General features: G+C 40.8%; 1 protein-coding gene across 8 annotated transcripts in view; it reads left to right on the top strand.

Moving 5' to 3' along the window:
• The window catches only part of SHLD2 (shieldin complex subunit 2), an 82,111-nt gene that overhangs the window by 26,388 nt on the left and 41,633 nt on the right, over positions 1 to 14,090 (top strand). For all 8 annotated transcript variants that reach the window (XM_025880405.2, XM_073878688.1, XM_073878686.1 and 5 more), the window contains exon 2: positions 1,141 to 1,187. The gene's annotated coding sequence lies outside the window, so the exon portion shown is untranslated. The remainder of the gene's footprint in view (positions 1 to 1,140; positions 1,188 to 14,090) is intronic.

Below are 14,090 nucleotides of genomic sequence, written 5' to 3'. Positions count from 1 at the left end.
AAATAATTTGTTATTTGAGCTAGAGAAATATTAGGTTTTAATCAGATCTTTTTGTCTGAATACTGACTCTTTTAAAAGTTTTTTTTTTATAATTTTGGGGGACATGGTATTAAGTTTGCTGCTGATAAGCTTCTGTACTAACTAGAAGTAGAGCAGAAACTACAAATCAAAAATCTACCTCAAAAAATTAAAAATAGAACTACATGTGATCCAACAATTCCACTTTTGGGTATGTATCTGAAGGAAGTGAAATCACTATCTTAAAGAGTTATCTACATCCCCATATTCATTGCAGCATTGTCTACAATGAAGACACAGAAGCAACCTGAGTATCCATCAGTGGATGAATGGATAAAGAAAATGTGATACATGCACATACACTGGAATATTCAGTCATAAAAAAGAAGGAAATCATGCTATTTACAAAAATAAAAAATGGATGGAACCTGAAAGCATTATGCTATGTGAAAGACAAATACTGTATGATCTCACTTATATGTGGAATCTAAAAAAAAAACCCAAAGGCCCAGAAATAGAGAACTTATGGATTAAATTGGTTTTTGGTGATTGCCCAGGGCTTCAACTTTATTTCATAAGTTTATTTCTTTGGAAAACTGTTTCCCAAGCTTTTTTTTTTTTTTTTTTTTTAAATTTTTTTTTTTTTTTTTATTAGAGACAGAGAGAGAGAGAGAGGCAGAGAGAGAAGCAGGCTCCCGAGGAGCAGGGAGCCTGATGTGGGACTCGATCCCAGGACCCTGGGATCATGACCTGAGCTGAAGGCAGACGCTTAACCATCTGAGCCACCCAGGTGCCCGTTTCCCAAGCTTTATAACAAAATATCACTGAACTTGGAGAAGATAGTCTGTGCATAAGTTGGAGACTTTGCCTATTTTGAAATGGAAAAATTCTTGTCTCAGCATTACTGAGTTAATGTACAGTTGGTACAAAGTTTTCAATTCTAATTGCTGACTTGCTTAGTGAGTGAATGATTGATCATAATCAACTGGAACGTGTAAGATAAAGCATGTTGACGTGAGTAGTTTTTCTGGTGCAGTCAATTCTTTAGTGTGATAAATATTTTTATAAACAATTTTTCTGTTTCTCTTGGATAGTCAGTTTCTCTCCCTCCCTCTTTTTCAGGATACCTACGTGAAAGGGTTGGAAGCCTTGATGTTTGAGTAGACAAGGTAACCATTCAAGTAAACTCTTCAGTATTGTGACAATTGAATGGGTTGATTTGATATCAAAAAAAGAATTTCAGTTATTTAAAGAAGAGTGAATTATTAACTGTGTTAATAATATTTATATCTACCATCACTGTAAGCACTTCATGTTCATTATCTGATTTAAGCCTACGAACAGTCCTGTGAGAGAGACTATTACACCCGCTGTATAGACTAGGGAACTGAAGCCCAGAAACCTACGGATTTCTGCTGTCGACATCATGCATTTGATAAGAGTTGTGATAGTGTGAAAGTAATGTTACTTCTTTCTTGCTCTTTTTTCCCCCCCTCAAACTCATCTGTTCTCGTTATTTTTTCCTTTGTGGGACAATTTTGTGGGACTTCTTTGCTTCCAGAGATCAGATTTAGTTGTTGAGATGGGTTTTCTGCACTCTTTCTCCATCTTCCATATTCTTTTTTTTTTTTTAGATTTTTTATTTATTTATTTGACAGAGAAAGAGACAGCGAGAGAGGGAACACAAGCAGGAGGAGTGGGAGAGGGAGAAGCAGGCCTCCCGCTGAGCAGGGAGCCCGATGCGGGGCTGGATCCCAGGACCCTGGGATCATGACCTGAGCAGAAGGCAGACACTTAATGACTGAGCCACCCACGCGCCCCCCGTATTCTTTTATGTACACTATTTTCAAGGTTATACAGTTCAGCGAGTTAAGTAGTTTGTCAGGGATTGTTCAAATAGGGATTCTCAGTCCCCACCCTCATTCCCCCTTCTCAGAGGTGACTTCTTGACTCTCTTTGCTGTTTGGGATTTACCTGTGGTTTATCAATATATTTGAACTGATGTCACCTGAGTTTTCAGTTTAGGGCATAACTTGTTTATATGATTTTCTGTGTCCCTATCACTAACTGAACTCAGGAGTCTCTATCAATTGCCCAAAGTTCCTGTTTTCTGTCACATCATTTATTCTGTTAATGTCATTATCTTGAAGAAATCCCTCCCAGGGCAAAGTGCTGTGGTACCGAGCAGCTTCTGCCTTCCCAGAGTGTCCAGCTCTCATTCTAGGGGCTCTCTCTTCCTCTGTGTTGGATCTTCTATTTCCTCTCTCCTGTGCTGTCTTCTTTCTTGGTTCACTCCCTCATTTTGCTCCTCTAGAGCCTCTGCTGTGCAGATATTAAATTATCTTGACTGGACCTCTAATTTCCTTATTTGTTTTTTTCTTATTATTATGTTTTATTCTCTATTCTTTCTGACAAATATCCCTATGTTTAATTTCCAAGGTCTCTCTTTTTTAAAAAATGATTTCATTTATTTGTTTGAGAGAGAAAGTGCACAAGCAGGGGCAGAGGCAGAGAGAGAGGGAGAAGCAGATGGGGCTCGATCCCAGGACCCTGGGATCATGACCTGAGCTGAAGGCAGACGCTTAACCGACTGAGCCACCCAGGTGCCCAGATTTCCAAGGTCTCTTTTACTTTTTATTTTTTTTATTTTTTTTTTTTTAAAGATTTTATTTATTTGAAAGAGAGAGAATGAGAGATAGCACCAGAGGGAAGAGGGTCAGAGGGAGAAGCAGGCTCCCCGCTGAGCAGGGAGCCCGACACGGGACTCGATCCCGGGACTCCAGGATCATGACCTGAGCCGAAGGCAGTCGCTTAACCAACTGAGCCACCCAGGTGCCCCCAAGGTCTCTTTTAAAAAGCGTTGTATTTTCTTTGTCATGGATATACTCTTACCTCTCCAACCATATTAATGATTGGGTTAAAATTTTTTTTTAATTTAAAAGTTCCTTCCTATGGGGCGCCTGGCTGGCTCAGTCACAGGAGTGTGCAACTCTTGATCTCCAGGTCATGAGTTCGAGCCTACATGTTGGGTGTAGAGATTACTTAAAAATAAATTAAAAAAAATTTCTTCTGTTAACATTGTCTGTAATTCCTCTGAGTTCTTCTTCTTTTTTTCTGTCTTTCTCTCTGATGAGTAGTGATCCTGAGCTATGAAAGGTATGGTCCTAAAAGTTGATTAGAAGCTTTGAGTTCATCACTGGTACTTGTGGACTGTGAGTTCACTGTTGGGTGACCTGGATTTGCCATCTATTAGGGAGCACTCGATAACTCTTTCTGATTTCTTTCCCCTTTCTGAAAAGAAAAGTCTTCTAATCTCCATCTGGTGGGTGAAAATTTATAGCCGGTTCTCTGGGAGCTGAGTAAGGGAGAAAGGCTGAGGATTTCAGCATTCAGTATATATATGGGTTTACCTAATCCCCTGATTTCATTAAGATCTTCTCCCCACAGTGCTCTGTTCCCTTTGTTCAGAAATCCTCTTCTTACAATAATGTTCCAGAATTTTGCCTTTGTGAAAGAGGCATAGTTAACCCAAGCACATGAAATTTAAGAAGGCATGGAGAGATTAAGCCATTTCTTAAAGAGCTTTCAACCAGCCTGCCTTACTTTGGTGTTCCCTCCACCTCTGTTTCCAGAGGTACCATCTGTTACCAATTCCTGTGCCTTTTGAGAATTCTGTGGACTAAGTCAGGTTGATTTTTGGCTTTCCACCTTCCTAGTTCAAGATTCAGCTTTCCTGGATCTGCTACTAGTTACCACTGTTCTATCTGCTTGCCAGCCTGCAAACTTTTGTTTATGCCTTAAAAATACCTCATTAGCATTTTAGCTCAGTTTTGGGAAGGAATGAAATTAAATATGTATGTTCAATCTTTCCATCTTCCCAGAAACTGCTAGATTTTTTTCATTTGCTTAAGCATTTATGTATCTATTCATTTTTTTATTGTGGTAAAATACACATAAAGTTTTTAACCATTTTAAAGTGTGCAGTTCAATAGCATAAAGATACATACATGATGTTGTGTACCCATCACCACTTTCTGGTTCCAGAACTTTTTCATCATTCCCAAAAGGAACCCCATACCCATTAAGCAGTCATTCCCTACTCCTCCCTCCCTTTCCCCAGCCCCTGGCAACCACTAATCTGCTTTCTGTCTCTGTGGATTTGCCACATCTGGTGTGACTTTTTTTAGACAGGGTAATCAGGCAAGGCTTCTTTGGAGAGAGTATATTTGAGCGGAAACCTTAACGCCCCAGGGGTGTGTGTGTGGGGTAAACCATCAGAAGTGTTGGGGAATGAAATTTAAGAAGGCATGGAGAGATTAAAGCCATTAATCTTTAGATGTACAAGGTTACAAAGTTTTATTATTGTCACCCTGAAAACCAACAGAAGCCAAATAAGAATTATAGTTTTAAAAACCCATCAGCGAGTGAAGATACAAGGAAACCTAAATGAAACAAACTCCAGAAAGTAATGAAAGCTTCACAGTAGAGAAGAGACCCATGGCTGCTCTGGGGTAGAACAGCCCAAGGAACAGGAACCTGCCACAGATGGGGGGAAAGGAGAAACCTGCCACACTTTGGGCTGGCCTGTTGTGGCCCCATCCAGGAGGGGTGGTGTGACAGGCTAGAACCCTGAGAAGCCCCAGTTGCTCCTACATCAAAGAGCCAGTCCACCTCCAGCTCTCACCCACAGGTCTTCAGTGAATGCTCAGGGGTGACAAGCCACAGGTTTTCAGTTATGGAAGGCTGAAGGTGGGGAAAGAGCTGGAGATGACCTCTCCCCACCCCCACACTCTGCAACTCTGGGCTTTCAATTCCCGAGGACTGAACACAGGGCAGGAGAGGTGAGAGAAACTCCTCTAATTCATTCCAGGTCTTCCCACAGTGTAGGAAGCTGCCCTCCAACAGGAAGGCTGAGGAGGAACAGGCTTGAGAGAGGTCGCCTGGGCTGCAGAAAGTAAGATGTGGGACCGGAAAGCAAAGAGAATCCCTAACAAATGAAAAACCTGGCAGTCATGCTTAAAGCAGAGAGAGAGCTCCCATTTTTTTTTCTTTTTTCAAAATAAACTTTATTTTTTGGAATAATTTTAGTTTTTTAAAGATTTATTGATTTATTTGAGAGGGAGAGTGCAAGTGAGCACAAGGGGGTGGGGAGGGGCAGAGGGAGAGAGAGAATCTTAAGTAGACTTCTTTCTGATCGCAGAGCCCATGGGATAGTTTTAGTTTTATAGAAGAATTGCAAAGGTAGTACAGAAAGTTACCCATGCCCCACACTGAGTTTTCCCTATTATGAACACCTGTAGTAGTATGGTATATTAATTATAAGTAATGAGCTTATATTGATGTTATTTTTAACTAATGTCCATACTTTATTCATATATTCTTTGATTTTACCTAATGTCCTCTTTCTGTTCCAAGATCACATTCAGGGTTCCACATTTCATTTAGTTGTCATGTCTCTTTAGGCTCCTCTGGGCTGTGGCAATTTCTCGGACTTCCCTTGTTTTTGATGACCTCGACAGTTTTGAGGAGTATTGTTGAGGTGTTTTGTAGAATGTCCCTCTATTAGTATTTGTCTATTTTTCTCATGATTAGGGTGGGGTTTTAGGTTTGGGGGAGGAAGACCACAGAGGCTAATTGCCATTTTCATCACAACATATTAAGGGTACATGATTTATCAGTGTTGATATTGAACTTGATCACCTGGTTGAGGTAGTGTTTTTCAAGTTTTTCCACTGTAAAGTTACTCTCTTTTTCTCTCTTTCCATACTGCAGTCTGTGGCAGGAAGTCACTTATTCAAAGCCCACACTTAAGAAGTGGATAGTTATGCTCTCTGTCCTTACGGGTGGAGCATCTATGTAAATTATTTGGAATTCTCCTGTGTAGGAAATTTGTCTCTTTTCCCTCATTTATTTAGTTAGTCAATCATTTTCTTTAACAGTATGGACTAATGGATATTTATTTTATTCTCGAAGTTATAATCCAATTACTACTTTATTTTGTTGGTGAAATTGTTCCACCTTTGACCATTGGGAGCTCTTTCAATTGGCTCTTATGTCTCTTTGATATAACCCCATCAATGTGTCTGTATGTGAGAGAGAGAGCACTTTCTTACTTTTGGCACTATGTGATGCTCCAGGTTTATTTGTATATTTCCTGCCATAGTCCTTCAGTCAGCCATTTCTCCAAGGAGCCCTGGTTCCTTTTATTAGAGAATGGGGAAACCAAGATCGAGGTGTTAGATGTGCTTGTTGCTCCTGGGGTGTTGTGCTTGTAGGCCCTCTCAGCTGACAGAGCCAGGAAATATATGTGCATTTACTAATCTGTATATATACACATATCTATAAACATTTCTTTGTATACCCACCTATATCTATATTAAGCTAAATATGAGTTCATACTGACATGTCCAACTCAAATCCATTGCCACTTAGAACATTCGAAATTCCTCCCCTTGTTTATCTGTAAACTCTTACTCTCATAGTGAGAAACCTGGCTCACACCATCTGCCATCTGTTTACTTAATTATTCAGTCACAGTGTACATATAAAGCCCTCCCATGGTTTTGAAAGCCCATGGCTTGGCTGTGAAACATAGGCAGGTCTCTGGAATCCTACCTGGGCTTGGATCCCAGACCCTGCTCTAGCAAAAGTCCTGATTCCCACCCTCTAAATATTTGAAGCCAGTCATAGACTGCATCAAACTAAAGCTGCACCAAAGCCCAGACCCAGATTAATGACAGATGAGACTGACTCAGACCCCATTCCAGTGGCCTGACAGAAGGGTCATGTCTCTTTCAAGAAGTGAAATATTACTTCAATCATGAATGTGTTTTTATTTATTTTATTTATTTATGGATTTATTTTTAAGATTTTATTTATTTATTTGACAGAGAGAGACACAGCGAGAGAGGGAACATAAGCAGGGGGAGTGGGAGAGGGAGAAGCAGGCTTCCCGCGGAGCAGGGGGCACAATGTGGGGCTTGATCCCAGGACCCTGGGACCATGACCTGAGCTAAAGGCAGATGCTTAACGACTGAGCCACCTAGGCACCCCATGAATGTATTTTTATAAAGAATATCTGGCTTATAATAAAAAATTAGAAGGCACAAGAAAAAGCAGGAAAATGTGACCAAATATCAGGAGAGGAAATAGGCAGGAGAGGGAGACCCAGAGGTAACCCAGGTGGTGGAATGATCAGACAGGGACTTAAAGAAAACTATGAAAAAAAGAATGCTAGTGGATCTACTGGTAAAGGTGGACAACATGCATGAGCAGATGGGAATTTTTAGCAGAGTCATGGAAACTCTACCATGGAACCAAATAGAAATTCTAGAAATGAAAACTACAATATTAGAAGTGAAGATTGGGCTTACACATGGGCTTAACAGCTTCTTCACATGTCAGAAGAAAGGATCAGTGAACCTGGAGCCCTGTCCATGGCACATTCCAACATGACAAACGAGAGAGCAGAGAGGAGGGGAGAGGGAGCAAAGAGCTCCGCCACCTGTGGGATAATGTCAGTCTGGTGTATGTGTGCTTGGAGTTTTCGAAAGAGGAGAGAAGTGGCAGAAGACATTCTTGAAGAGACCATGGTCAAGAACTTCTAAAGTTGATGATGAAAGCCCTCAATTCACAGAATCGAGAGTTCAGCAAGCCCCAAGTAAGTTAAATACAAAACAAAACAAAAAGAAACCAAGGAATCAACAACAACAAAAATCCCAGACCTACGCACATCATTATCAAACTGCTGAAGACTGAAGAGTTGATCTCACAAGCACGTGAATAAAAGACACAGTAAATACATGGGAATAACAGTATGAATTACGGCTAAATACCCATCAGAAAGAACTAGAGGCTTGAAGACAAGGGAATGACATCCACAAAAGTGCTGAAGGAAACAAAACAAAAAACACCCTGTCAGCCTAGAATTCTATCTCGAGCAGGAAGTCTACAAAAATCAAGGTAAATCAAAGATATTTTCACACAGATTAAAAGGTGAAAGAATTTGTCTCTAGCAGATGTGAACTGCTAAGAGATGCTAAAAAATGTTCCACAAGGTAAAGATAAAAAGACCAGATGGAACCTTGGAATGAAAAGAATGAAGAACACCAGGAATGGTAAATACTTTTACCAATATGCAGGAAAACTTTCTGGTACCTTCATGTGTAATAGATACAGGCAGACTATTGGGTATTTAAAGCAGAAATATTAACACGTGGGGTTTACAGCTTATATAGAAATAGAATAAAATACCATGAGAATGCCAGAAGAGGGAAATGGAATTATGCTGTCATAAATTTTGTACACTGAATTAGTGTGCCTTTATATCTGTGCAGACTGCAATAACTTCAAGGTGCATATTTTAATCTCTAGAACAACCACTAAAAAATAACACAAAGAGGGATGCTATAAAAGTGGTACATCTTCCTGTGTAGGATTAACTGCCTTGAAAATTGCTCTCCTATTATAAACTGAAAAATAGGATTAAAATACATGAAACAGCTGCTTTCAGACATTGGAAAACAGTCAGTGCAGGATGGCAATCCTTGAAAGAAATGACGTGAGCACTGTAGGTGCCCCAGCACACTGCCTGTAGGCACTTTCTGGATTGCAGCAGAGTAGGGAACCCCAGATAGAGCCCAGGAGAGTTTAGAGAAGCTAAAGCACCTAGAATTTGTGGGATAAAAAACTGGAGCAGAGGGTACTACACAGAAATCCATAGAACTAGGAGAACTATAGAAGGGTCCTCTAGAATCTTTTGTTGAATACTCATCTGCATATGCAAAGTATGAAACCCCACAATGCTGGGGAAAGCCACACTGGAAATCAGCATGCTGAATAATTCCAGGAGCTCACACAGAGCTTGGAATAGTGTGTGTTTCTACTTGGCATCAAGGACTGTTTCATACATGGGCATTGGCTGGACATCTTGGGGTGGGGTTAAATTAGCCATAGACTGAAGCCACTTCTAAACCCACCCTAACAAAGCTCAGAAGCATGTTTGGAAAGTATCAAATGAATTGTAAGTAACTCAACCGTGTGCCAAAACTGAATCCATCACTCTTTAAATGAATACAGTAAAAACCAACACCCAGCAATTAAAATGTCCAGCATCAAATAATTGAGTGGGGGAAAAATATTTCTACCACTTTTTTGTGTCAAAGGACTTGTATCTAGGGGATATAAAGAATTGCAAAAACCCAAGAGCAAAATGAGCAAAAGAGGAGCAGTCCAGTAACAAAATGAGAAAAAGCCATGACTTTCCAAAGGAGGACATACTAATGGTCAGTAAACACTTGCAAAGACACTCAGCATCACTTAGTCAGCAGGGGAGTAATGCACCGTAAACTCACCACGTAAACTCACAACGAGATACCATTTCACACCCTCTAGAATAACTAACAAGAGAAAGACTAAGTATACTTAGTATGGGGGATGCTGTGATGCAACTGGAACCATACACTGCTGGTGATTGTGCAAAATGGCACAGCTACTTTGGAGAGGCGTTTGGCAATTTCTAATGAAATTAAACACATATCTATCCTCTGATTTGTCAGTTCTACTCCTAGGTATTTAATGAAGAAAAAGGAAAACATGTGTCCACAAATTTATTATTCAAAAGTGCAGCCTTATTCATAATAGCTAAAAGTTGGAAACAACTGAAATGTCCATCTACAGGAATATGGATAAATTGTGGTTGTTCACAGTTCCCAACAACTGATACACGCAGCAACACAGATGAGTCTCAAAACCCCTGTGTGAAGTCAAAGAAACTAGACGTAAATGAACATATACTATATGGGTTTTATGAAGTCCCAAGAAAAGGCAAAACTATTCTACACTGATAGAAATCAGAAAATAATTGTAGGTTGGAGAGAGGGAGGGACCGTGTTGAGGAAAGAACAGGAGGGAACTTCCTGAGGTCCATGCAAATGTGCCGTGTCTTGTTTTGGCTGATGGCTACATGGGTGCAGATAGTCGTGAATAGTCATTGGACAGGGATCTTAAGACCTGTGCCTATTATTGAATGTTTAATTACAAACATTTTAAATTTAAAAAATTTAAAAACTAGTAAACAGGAGTCTAGGGGAAGAATGTTAATGCAAGTGCTCCTAGGTGCTTTAAGATATTATTACTATTTTAAAAAGATTTTATTTATTTGTCAGAGAGAGACAGAGCATAAGTAGGGAGAGCTGCAGGCAGAGGGAGAAGCAAGCTCCCTGCTGAGCAAGGAGCCCGATGATGTTGATGATGATGATGCTGACCTGGGACTCAACCCCAGGCCCCTGTGATCCTGACCTGAGCCGAAGGCAGATGCTTAACTGATGAGCTACCCAGGTGCCTCGCACTTAAAGATATTGAAGGTGAAAGGGAGAAAGTGGAAGGTTAGGTCAGGTAGGTAGCTCTGTCATCTGTACTTTGTTAACATTTACTTTCTGTTTCAATTGCTGAGCAACAGGTTTTAAAATTTGAATATTTAATTTCTTGGAAGCTTAGCCTCTCACTGCCAGCTCATTAAAGTGAGAAGCGATAGAGAGAGGAGAGAGAGAAGAGGGGGAGAGAATGAGAGGGAGATACCTGGTTGGGGGGAGGGTAGAGAAGGGGAGAGAGAGAGAGAGAGAAAGGGAGGGAGGGGAAGGAGGGAGAGACAAAATGGGTCAGATAGTAAGGAAGCAAGGGATTAAAAGGGATGTGTTCAGGGCGCCTGGGTGGCTCAGATGGTTAAACGTCTGCCTTCAGCTTGGGTCATGATCCTGGGGTCCTGGGATCAAGTTCTGCTCCCTGCTCCTTGTGGAGCCTGCTTCTCCCTTGGCCTCTCTCTCTCTGTCTCTCATGACTAAATAAATAAAATCTTTAAAAATAAATAAAGGAGATGTTTTCTTAGAAGCCATTTATTATTTACCTCATTATGAAGTTTGTAGTGAAACTTCCCAGTGGAATTCTTTGATAGTGAAGCTTCTTTATACTGAAGTTTTGTTCTTGTCACACCTCTTTGGATAAGCCAGTGCTCTGTGAGGATACTTCGTGACTCAGTGGCAGGGTTCTAGCTGCACAGATGTGCAAAGACAGAAAAGCAGAAGGCAGTTTGGAGCAGTGGTGAGGAGCGTAGGCTCTGACATCCTGCCTCCAGTCCCTGCTCCATGACCTCCAGGCTGTGTGACCCGGGCCAAGTGTTCCGAGTGGGGAACAGGGAAAGCAGCTAGGAGGCTGTTGCCAGTCATCCAGACCATGGTTGTTTGCACTAGGGCGGTAGCAGGTGAAGGGGGAGAAAAGTGGCCAAATTTTAAAGGAATCTTAAAGGGAGGGCTAAAGGGATTTGATGAGTTAAGAGAAAAAGAAAGCAATCAGTGAGAACGCCAAGCTTTTTGGCTTAAGGAACTGGAAGGATGGAGTCCCCTTTGGCTGAGTGTGACTTTTTACAAAGGAATGTCAGGGCTTAGGCTGCAAAGGTTTTTTTTCTCCCTTGGCTTGTTTGTTTTGTTTTTCATATTTTTTTAGGGAATGGGTGGAGATGGTAGCAAGCCCAGGGGTTGTCAGGCAGACCTCTGGAGCCCAGCTTATGCTTAGAGTTCATGATTACCTCTCTTAAAGTTTGGTCGTTTTGCTATTACGTGGTGTGTGGGTGGGGGAGAAGCAGAGTGTGATATTTTAGGATTTGACTGGAATTCCTTAGAAAGCGTGAGCCTTGGACAAGTTGACATCTTGCTGTCTGAGATATTTTCCAAGAAGACTGGATCCAAAACGTTTATTTTTTTTTAAGATAGATTTTATGTATGTATGTATTTATTTATTTATTTGTCAGAGAGAGAGAGAGAGAGCACAAGCAGGGGGAGCGGCAGGCAGAGGGAGAAGCAGGCTCCCTGCTCAGCAAGGAGCCCCATGTGGGACTCGATCCCTGGACCCTGGGATCATGACCTGAGCCGAAGGCAGACGCTTAACTGACTGAGCCACCCAGGGGCCCGGAATCCAAAAGGTTTAATACTGCAGAGTTTCATAAGTACCTGTCTGCAGAACCTGATGGCCAGGTTCTTTTTTCCCCCTTGGTTGCCAAACACGTTAATTCTCGTCTCTATGTCATTTAATTCTTATCTCCATTGTGAGATTCTCAAATGCATGTTGTAATTTTCAGATACTGTTCAACCTTATTTCCATTAGTATTTCATTATTTAAAAAATTGTAGAGGAGGGGCGCCTGGGTTGCTCAAGAGGTTAAATGTCTGCCTCGGGCTCAGGTCGTTATCTTGAGGTTCTGGGACGAGCCCTGCATTGGGGCTCCCTGCTCAGTGGGGAGTCTGCCTCTCTCTCTTCCTCTGCTCCTTCCCTACTGCTTGTGCTCTCTCTCTCAAAATAAATAAATGAAAAATCTTTAAAAACATTATACAGGAAAACTGAACAGAATGTTTCCTTTCTCCCTTAAATTGTTCCTATTATTATAATGTTTCTGATAAAATGTATTAAGAGGCACACTCTTCACTAGGAGAACATTTATTCATGTATTTGTGTGGTTCTTTTAACTTGGTGACTATATAATGTGTCTCTAAACTGAGACATTTGAAGAGTGGAAAGGGAAACTGACTGACCAGGCCACCAGGATAGCACGCTTAAACTAAGACTCTTCTGGGCAAATCCAAGTGTCTAGTCACTATATTCTGATGGTAAAAAAGCAGCTAGATTAAGGCTCGCTTCCTGTTTAAATGCTGGGACTTCACTGGGAGAAAGGCGCTTGCCTGCAGTAGGGTGTGGGAAGGAGACATTCCCACCGTGTTGCATGCAAGACTAAGGAGGCTCACTGCACTGCACCAACATGAGGTGGCAGTGGGACCGTGATGATGTTCCTCACTTGAAAACTAGTGCGTTGCAAAGGAAATCAAAGTCATGCAAGGAGATTTAAGGAATTGGTTGTCTGCTCCCGGGTTTGCCTGAGTAGCTGTTAGTTTAGTTACAAAAACGAGGAGTAGCTTTAAACCTCAGTTGCTTTTGTTTTTAGGACAAATAATATCTTTTATCCTTTTTTAGGTCACATAAAGTGTGGCACTGTTCTGTCATTTTAAATGGGAAATTCAGGTACTAGCATTTAGTGCCTATTGGTGACTCTTAAGAGTAGAGATCAGTGTGAATGTACATAATAAGGGGGGTTAGCAGTACTCTATGTCACTTCTTAGCACGTAAGATAATAGACTGGACTGATTCAATGAGGTTAAAGCATAAAAGAGCTATTTCTTTTTTGCCACTACTTGTATCAGTTACCATGGAGAACACATATTTTTCTTACATAGGAGGGGAAATGGTTTCTAACTTCAATATAAATAGTGGTAAACTGAATACAGTGTTTTATTTTTAATTTTTAATTTTTAGATTTTATTTATTTATCTGACAGAGAGAGAGACAGAAAGAGAGAGAGAGCGCACAAGCAGGGTGAGTGGGAGAGGGAGAAGCAGGCTTCCCGCGGAGCAGGGAGTCCGATGCGGGGCTCGATCCCAGGACCCTGGGATCATGACCTGAGCCAAAGGTAGACGCTTAATGACTGAGCCACCCAGGTGCCCCAGAATACAGTGTTTTAAAATATAAAATACAACCTTTCCATATATAATTTTTTATAGTCTCCTTGTTTTATATATAGAGGACATTTTTTTGTGATATTATATATCTTTATGATTTTTAGTGGCTGTGTAGTTTGCCTTTGTATGGCTGTGCCATAACTTATTTAACAGACCTCAATGGATGTACTTTGTCCTCCTTTTTTTTTTTTTTAACATTTTACACAATACTGCTATGAATATCCTTGTAGCTAAGTCAGTGAGAGTGTATACGATGTTTCTTCCTTGAGGTTAAACTCTTAGGAGTATAATTGTGGGGCCAAGGGATGCAGAATTTTAAGACTTTTGACATACATTGCCATATTGCCCTCCAGAGAGGCTTTACTAGTTTAAACCCCTATGGGTAGAAGTCATTTCCCTGCACCCTTGTAACCTTGAAATGAATCTTTGCTAGTTTGATAGGTAGAAATGTTTTCTCACTAACTTATTAATTTTTCTTTCATGTTATTAGGAAGACATATGTTTTCTTTGTTTT

Source organism: Callorhinus ursinus, unplaced genomic scaffold (genome assembly GCF_003265705.2).
Source record: "Callorhinus ursinus isolate GAN/ISIS: 27379988/994484 unplaced genomic scaffold, GSC_fseal_2.0 scaffold31, whole genome shotgun sequence".
Lineage (NCBI taxonomy): Eukaryota > Metazoa > Chordata > Mammalia > Carnivora > Otariidae > Callorhinus > Callorhinus ursinus.
This window is presented reverse-complemented; position numbering and strand designations above follow the sequence as displayed.